The sequence below is a fragment of the Pinus tabuliformis genome, chromosome 8, assembly GCF_031772625.1.
Source record: "Pinus tabuliformis cultivar Carrire ecotype Pingquan chromosome 8, CPIR1, whole genome shotgun sequence".
Lineage (NCBI taxonomy): Eukaryota > Viridiplantae > Streptophyta > Pinopsida > Pinales > Pinaceae > Pinus > Pinus tabuliformis.
The window spans coordinates 670,702,835-670,710,650 of NC_142294.1; the positions used below are offsets into that span (position 1 = coordinate 670,702,835).

Sequence of the window (7,816 nt, forward strand, 5' to 3'; positions counted from 1 at the left end):
ATTTTTTATTATAAATTTTAATGGTGGTCTCCATTCATAATTATAGATTGTGCATTTTGTACCACATCCAATCCCTATCTCTTTGCATTTCCACTGACATCTTAGCTTTTCTTAACCCAATGAAATCAGCCACGTGAGATATAAACGTTTGTGAGCTTGCTTGACTGTGAAGTATTAATATCGAAGAATTATACTAAAAACTTAACCCATATAACGTGAATGAAACATAATCGATTGATATTAGATGTTAAAACGAATATCAAACATCTACACTAATATTAATATGCCCTGAGCTTAAATTGATTGCTGTTTCCCGAATATTCGAATATTTGGGAAATATGGCGTCGGTCCAATTCCTAAATATTTAGGGAATCAGCAATCGACTTAAAGATGGTCATTAATATGTATAATAATAATGAAATTAATTTTTCATTAATATGTATAATAATAATGAAATTAATTTTTTCAGCCTACCGCCACCCAATATTAATATACATAATAACAACAAAACTGATTTTTTTTAGATTACCCCACCAAAATGACTGATACGGAGAATTTATACCCAAAATTTATTCATGAAATTTAGAATGAGTACTCTTCTGATATGATATTAAAAACTTAAAAAAAAAAACCCTTATGCATCAATCCCAAATGATACCTTCGCTTAGTAAAGCAACACAAAGCAAGCCCGTGAGAGAAATCCAAGCTAATTCGATATCATGTTTGGCATTCAATAACAAAATTCTCAAAAGAAGAGATTTTATAGTAGTAGGAGGGATTCCAAGCACCATAAAAGAGGCACATCAAATTATTTTTATATCATATTATTTTTATACAAACGTGCACGCAAACAACACATCATGGAAGGAAAGGCCAAGCAAGCACAGTTATCCCGCAACCAATTGCAACAAACATTAGTAGGAGAAACTATTGTGGTAGTCGCCATAGAAACAAAATATTCTTGAAGGAATAATTAGTAGAAAGTTGCAGTTATTTATGAGAAGGATTACCAGGAACAAAATCAACCTTTATGTAAGTTGGATTGCTGCTTACAAATGAAAATATTCTTCATATATACATAATAGGTAGAAGATTAAATAAGAAATTGAATGAGAACACAAAACACATGACGAAGTGGATATATTTACCTTATGACAATCATATAAAGATTTGTTGGCAGAAGTTGTTTTTCCTCTTAGAGATCCTACTCATTAGAAGCCTATGGAAAAGTCTCTTCCATTGTTGTTGCTTATATTTATGTTCTCAACTCCCTCTTCATCCTCTTAATCAAAAGAGGATCCTCCACATGTGGCTCCTCCTGGAGCTCGTCCTCATTGGAAGCTTCTGGAACAAATTGTTCCTCTGTTGCTGCTTATTTTGTCTCTATGCTTGACTCCCTCTGCCTCTTCTTGACGACAATAGGATCCTCTCCATGTTTCCTTTCTTTCTCTTCTTCCTCCATTCCCATCATTGAGGTTCTGTGTTGTTATCCTTCAGTAGAAACTGAAAGTCCTTGTACTCCAATTGTTTGTATTCACTCATTTCTCCCTTCAACATGTTAATAGTGATTCATTCAAGTAACAAGCCTGTCACACATCCACAACAACCCACTCAAACACTCACCACGTGCCAAGATTTCCATCTTGCACTGTGAAGACATAGGTAAAAACAAATTACTAAAAGAATAACAAATGCCAGTCAATTTGTTGAATTCTTGGGATATTCACTGTCAGGACTTGCATGGAAAGGGAAAAGAGGGATCAGGGTTTCACGTCGACACTATTTCATTTCTAATTTTAGAAAAAAATCGATTCCTTCTTCTCTATGCACATTGTAATCTCAACGCCTAATAAAATTGCAGAGTTTTCATGGGAATTGCCGGGGAGCGTGAAAATATGCACAATTTCACCACTGTAAGATTGCGAAGTTGTGATGTGCATACCCGAAAAAAGGAAAAAAAAGGAAGTTGTGATGTACAAAAGATATGGTGATTGTCATGAGAGAGGCGCGAGGAGAGGTAGTACTAATGTCCTCCTACTCCTTGTAGTGTTACTTTATGCTTTGGACATAAATGAGTGTGGCATACCCTTCGGCGCGATTGTCTGTCTGGCTTGCAAGCATTCAAAATTTCATGGAGGCTTACATGGCACCAAGACTTCCTCGCATTTAATTTTTCATTCTTGGAAACCTTTCACCTAGAATAGTTTCCACATGTAATATGGTGACAGGCCTCAGCTCAAATGAAACACAACTTGATATAGATTATTAATAATGTTTTCGTAAAATAATAAGCCGTCAAAAATATATTTTGTAAATTTCTAAACCCATCAGGAAAGACGGTTATGCAAATTTTATGTCAAATACAGGTAAAAAGGCCGGTGACGGTCATTTTTCCGAGTCAAATTCCAACTCTGGAAAGAACCCATTTAACAAAAAGTAATGAAAACTAGAATCGACACTGAAGAAATGCTTCTCCATATCATTCAAAAGCTTAAACGCACTCTCATAATCGCGCCAACTACAACACCTTCAGATTGACATAATGTAATTTTCCGTAGAAAGGGCACAACAAATTTTATAATTTTATAAAAAAATTATAGATTTTGATATTTAACATAAATACCTCCATAGTCATCTTGTCGAGTGATAGATTTTGATAGTTGGCACAAATCCCTCCATAATCATCTTGTTCAGATTCTTCTAAGCCTCTTTTGGATTCCATGTCCCACAAAGGAGATAAATAAGGCAGGTGTATGTAATGACATTTCGATGGAAACCCATTTCTTGAATTATGTTAAGGAGGTTTAATGCTTATTTGATACATCCTTCTTTAGAAAAAAACATCAATTACAACGTTATAGACCTTAATATTTGGAGCAAAAACTTCCTTCTTCATCTTATTATCGAGATTGATATCATCATAAAACTTTCCTACCTTGGAGAAACAACAGATGACAGTGGTGTAATAAGATGCATCAGGGGTGATGCATAGGTTAGATTTTTCTTCCCATAGCCTCTTAACCTAGACACGTCAACAAAAATGTCACACCAACCATAAAGGATAACATTGAATCACTTTGTTTCGAGTGTATAACACTACTTGTTAAAGTAAAACAATCATGTTTCAGTAGAGAGCATGGAAAAGGAAAAGAAAATCGTCATAGTATGAAGCAAGTTTGAAGTTATACCTGGCATGGAATATCTTTATGGCTATCCGAGCATCATCAAAAGGGTTGGAATTTGGATTCCTCTTTATCTATCAGATATTTTTCTTTTAAGTTTTGGGTCTTAATGCTTCCCATAAAGTAGCGTTATGTTTAAAATTTTTCTCTTTAAAAACGATGTTCTAATAATAAATTAACCCTTCACTAATAAAGAATTTATTAAAAAATTACCCTTAAATAACATAATTATGTTAATAAATTTCACATATTTATTATAATGAAAAAAAACAAAATAACCATAACATAAAAAAGACCTATTAAATTTTAAATCTTGGTTTGAAATTGCATGGAATGCTCAAAATAAAATTTGGAGAACCTGAAATCAAATGTCATTTACAGAATAGTTAATTTCATGAGTGCAACTTGATCTCTCACACATTTAAGGCCACTAGGAAATGGAGGAGATGAAAAATCTGATAAGATCTATTGCACAAATTGGTGAACAAATATTTTCTCAAGATTATAATATATGATATTCTTAAATTTGTATTACAATAATGCATTCAAAAAAAATATGTTTTACAATTTAATATTGAACAACTTAGTGAACAAACACTCAAAATTGTGATATATAACATTTTAAATTTAAATAAAAAGAAATATTTGAAAATTGAAAAAAACATTTTTATAGAAATAAAAATGAATACACCTTAGATATCATAATGTATCATAACTTTAATATTAATATATATTAATTTCTATAATATATTATATAAAATTCAACATTAAAACAATTTTATTTAATATAATTATTAATTATTTTTATCTTTTTATAAAATATATTTTATAAAATTAAAATTTATTAAAAATAAATTTAAATTAAATTATTTAGTAATCATTTAAATTTATATTAAACCATCAATCTCTTCTCACTCTATATAATACTTTATCGATAAAATTTTAAATCAATAATCTTTAACTAAAAAGACCTTAACAATATATCTTATTCTCTTTTATTCTATCAACCTCTATTGTACTACCTTTGAAGAATTTTGTAAATAATTCTTCCTTAATAAACACTGAATTGCATTTTATTTTATTAATCCTATCCAAAATTTCAAATCCCACAAACTACCCATAATGTGTTTTCATACTTTTAGTTGATCATGGACTTGGACAAATAGATTGATGTTGCACAACTAACTTCTTAGAGGGAGAAAAGTAAAGTTAATCTTACCTAGCATGGATGGCTTAATAACCGCGAAATGCTAATTGATAGTCAATTAGTGTTAGCCGAGGGAACTATGGATGCGTAAATATGGGAATGGTAGAAGCATTAATTGACAAATTTCAGCGTAATTTACTCGTGGCCTACGATGGTTTGTACAATTCTATATTCATACAATTGTTTATTATAAATGTTAATGGTGGTCTTGATTCATAATGATGGACCCTGGATTTTGTACCACATCCCATCCCTATCACTTTGCATTTCCACTAACATCTTAGCTTTTCTTAATCCAGTGAATTCAAACACGTGAGATATAAATGTTGCCAGGTCGCTTGACACTGAAATATTAATATCAATAAATTATACTAAAATTTAACCCATATAACATCAATGAAACGTACTCGGTTGATATTATAGGTTAGTATTAATATCAAACACCTACACTAATACTAAATTGCATAATGAAAATCATTTTTTGACACTACCACCTAACCAAAAGTACTCATGTTGACTATTTAGAGCCAAAGTTTATTTATGAAATTTAGAGTGAGTAGTCTTCTGATATGATATTAAAAACTACAAAACCCCTTATGCATCAATCCCAATTGATGCCTTCACTCAAAATAATAACACAAAGCTCAACGAAACAACACAAAGCAAGCCCTTGAGAGAAATCCAATCAAATTCGAAAACATTTTTGGCATTCGATAGAAAGATTCTTAGAAGAGGATATTTTATGCATCAATCTCAATTGACACCTTTACTCAAAAAAATAACACAAAGCTCAACAAAAAACCACAAAGTAAGCCTTTTAGAGAAATCCAATCAAATTCGACAACGTATTTGGTATTCAATAGAAAGATTCTTAGAAGAGGATATTTTATAATAGCACGAGAGATCCCAAACACTATTTTTGGTTTGTTGGGGCCTGACCCAGGTTCAGAAATGATTTAGCCAAACAAATGCCGAAACTACCGACCCTTTCGGCAATAGTCCGCAGTGTGCGGACTAAGGTTTCACCCGAGGCAGTATGGAAGGGTGCTTGAACTAGGTTTCCGCACCCTAGGGATGCCTTGATGAAGTTTAGGAAGTTCGCAAACCAAACCCGAGCGCCTACTCTGCTCTGCGTAACCCTCTGTCCTTCGTAGCTTGTGCGACTGCTTCTGCGCGGCTCTGTAAAGAGCGCGAAGAGGTGCTATCTCAATCCTTTATCCTTACTGTGCTATTATTATAGATCTTAACTTAATTGTGTGTACCCAATATTCCCATTAATCATTCAACATTCATAGCAAGTGCGCGCAATCATAAAACTGTAAAGAGATGCATAAACATAACAAAAGCATAAACACACAATATTTCAAAATCAACTTATCTTTTATTAATCCTTTGTTCAAATACAATCCCAACACCACCCTGTGCACTCAGCTGCAGGGGTCCACGCACTCAGCTGCAGATCCTCTTCCTACCACTACAACCCAAGATTCAGACTTACAGACTCATAGCTAGTTCATCATCCAAAAGAACATAAGACTTCTCCCCCTCCTTTACACTTAGAACCTTGCTCTATTTATACAATCCCATGGTCCGTGGACCATCGATAAGCTGACACACACTACATTAAATTATATTATTTTAGGGTAGACAACCCTAGCCTCTCTTGCTCCGCGCCCACATTTCATGGGGTCTTTTCATTACACTTGACCAAAATCTGAGCTTCCAGCCCCAAAAACCCACTATGGGGGGATCTGCTGCCCAATAGGCCCCCAACACAATCATCGTGACTCATCCCAAGTCACTCTGCTGGGGCGGCGATCTTTGCGTGAAGTCCATGTAGTAGGTCTCACATAGCTTGGGTGTCTACAACACACTTTTCTGCCCTCTGTTGTACTTTTTGCACACGTATTTTTGAACTTTCATGTGCCAGGTCACATTCCTGTCCAACCGTGTACAGTTCCTGCATCTGTTCTAGCTTCCCTTCAATGGTAGTTGTGATTGTGAATGCTTCATCGATCCATGGCTGGATACACACTTTAAATAGGGCTTCCTTTTGGCGCACAACGTCTAATCGATCCTTCAATGCCCTTGCCTACTATAGACTAGCGAGTTGTTGAGTAAGGACAACTATTTGCATAGTGCCCTAGACACTGTTGTACTCCTGCTGCAACTCGTGCACCTCTGTCTCTAAGCACTGTAGGTTTGGGTCTTCCTACAGATGTGTAAGTATGGTGAGTGCTTGCTCCAACATCCCAGTGCACCCTTGTGTCGCCTGGCCAATTTGTTCCAACCCCATCTGGATAGCGCAGGCGCGCTACTCTCTGACTTCTTGGGGTGTGGAGGGTTGTGCCTTTAATCACAGCTCGACGATTTGCAGGTTCAGCTCCAACTAAACCTTTGTCGTTTCCTCCTGGGCCTCACAGACTTCGGCCGACAATCTATGGACCCACTTTGTTGTTGGTAGTTCTACTAGCACGGCCAACTCTAGAATGCTCTTGCATGCGTCCTCTACGACCTGCTCCAATTCGCTAGCCTGCGCAACCAATGCAGCCCTCTAGATACTGAGCTGGTCCATGTTGATTTTCTGCTCATTCAGGACCTGGATCGCTCGGCCTTCTCAGGCATGGAGTTCGGTGATGACCCCATCTTATAGCTGGTATAGAACTTCACACGACATGGTGGCCAAGTTCAAGCCGACCCCTTTCATGTTGCTCATCGTAGCTCAGTCCTCCTCGTTTGCTACTGCTAGCGCACCTTCGGGCAATATGAAGGTGTTACTCATACGGTCACGCAACGTCTATTCGGCCTCAGCAGTTCTTGCCGTGACATACTAAGCCATTGTACCTATTTGGGGGTGTTGTACCTGTACATATTGTAGTTGCACACTGAGCACCCCTAACACAGTGTTCTGCTCCATCCGTAATCCCTGGAGAGCTTCCTTCGCAACTTCGCGAATCTTTTTAGTGATATCTTATAGATCACCTTCTGTGAGCATGATCAGATGTTCGGACGTCTTTTTGACTTTCCCTTTCTTTCTGGGGATTATTTTCTCCAGGTTGTGCGGCCGCTTGAGTTGTGTTGATGTTGTATTGGGTCTGCGTGGTCCTCTTCCCTGTCCACTTCCCTGGTTTGCTGCTCCGAGGACATCTCCTGGCCTTCCTCGGCCTCTCTGGTGGGCACGATTGTGTTTTCTGCAATCTGTGTTGCTGCTGCTGCATCGGCCACCTTCTGTCGTGTGGTTGCTTCTTGTTCCTGGCACGTCTTCTCAGCTAGTTGCGCGAGGCACAGCTTGGTATCCTTCTTTTGTTGCCACGCGTCAATCTTCTCCATTTCCACTAAGTCAAGGGCGCGCCACTCAGGAGGCCATAACTCCATCACTGCGAAGATCGCATCGTCCGTTGCAACGAATGAAAGCTTCACCCATTTT

The 7,816-nt window shown here is 36.7% G+C and overlaps 1 pseudogene; it reads right to left on the bottom strand.

Annotated features, from left to right (window-relative positions):
• The window catches only part of LOC149237353 (pentatricopeptide repeat-containing protein At5g15010, mitochondrial-like), a 32,460-nt pseudogene extending 25,154 nt beyond the window's left edge, over positions 1-7,306 (bottom strand).
• Between the last annotated feature and the right edge of the window lie 510 nt (positions 7,307-7,816).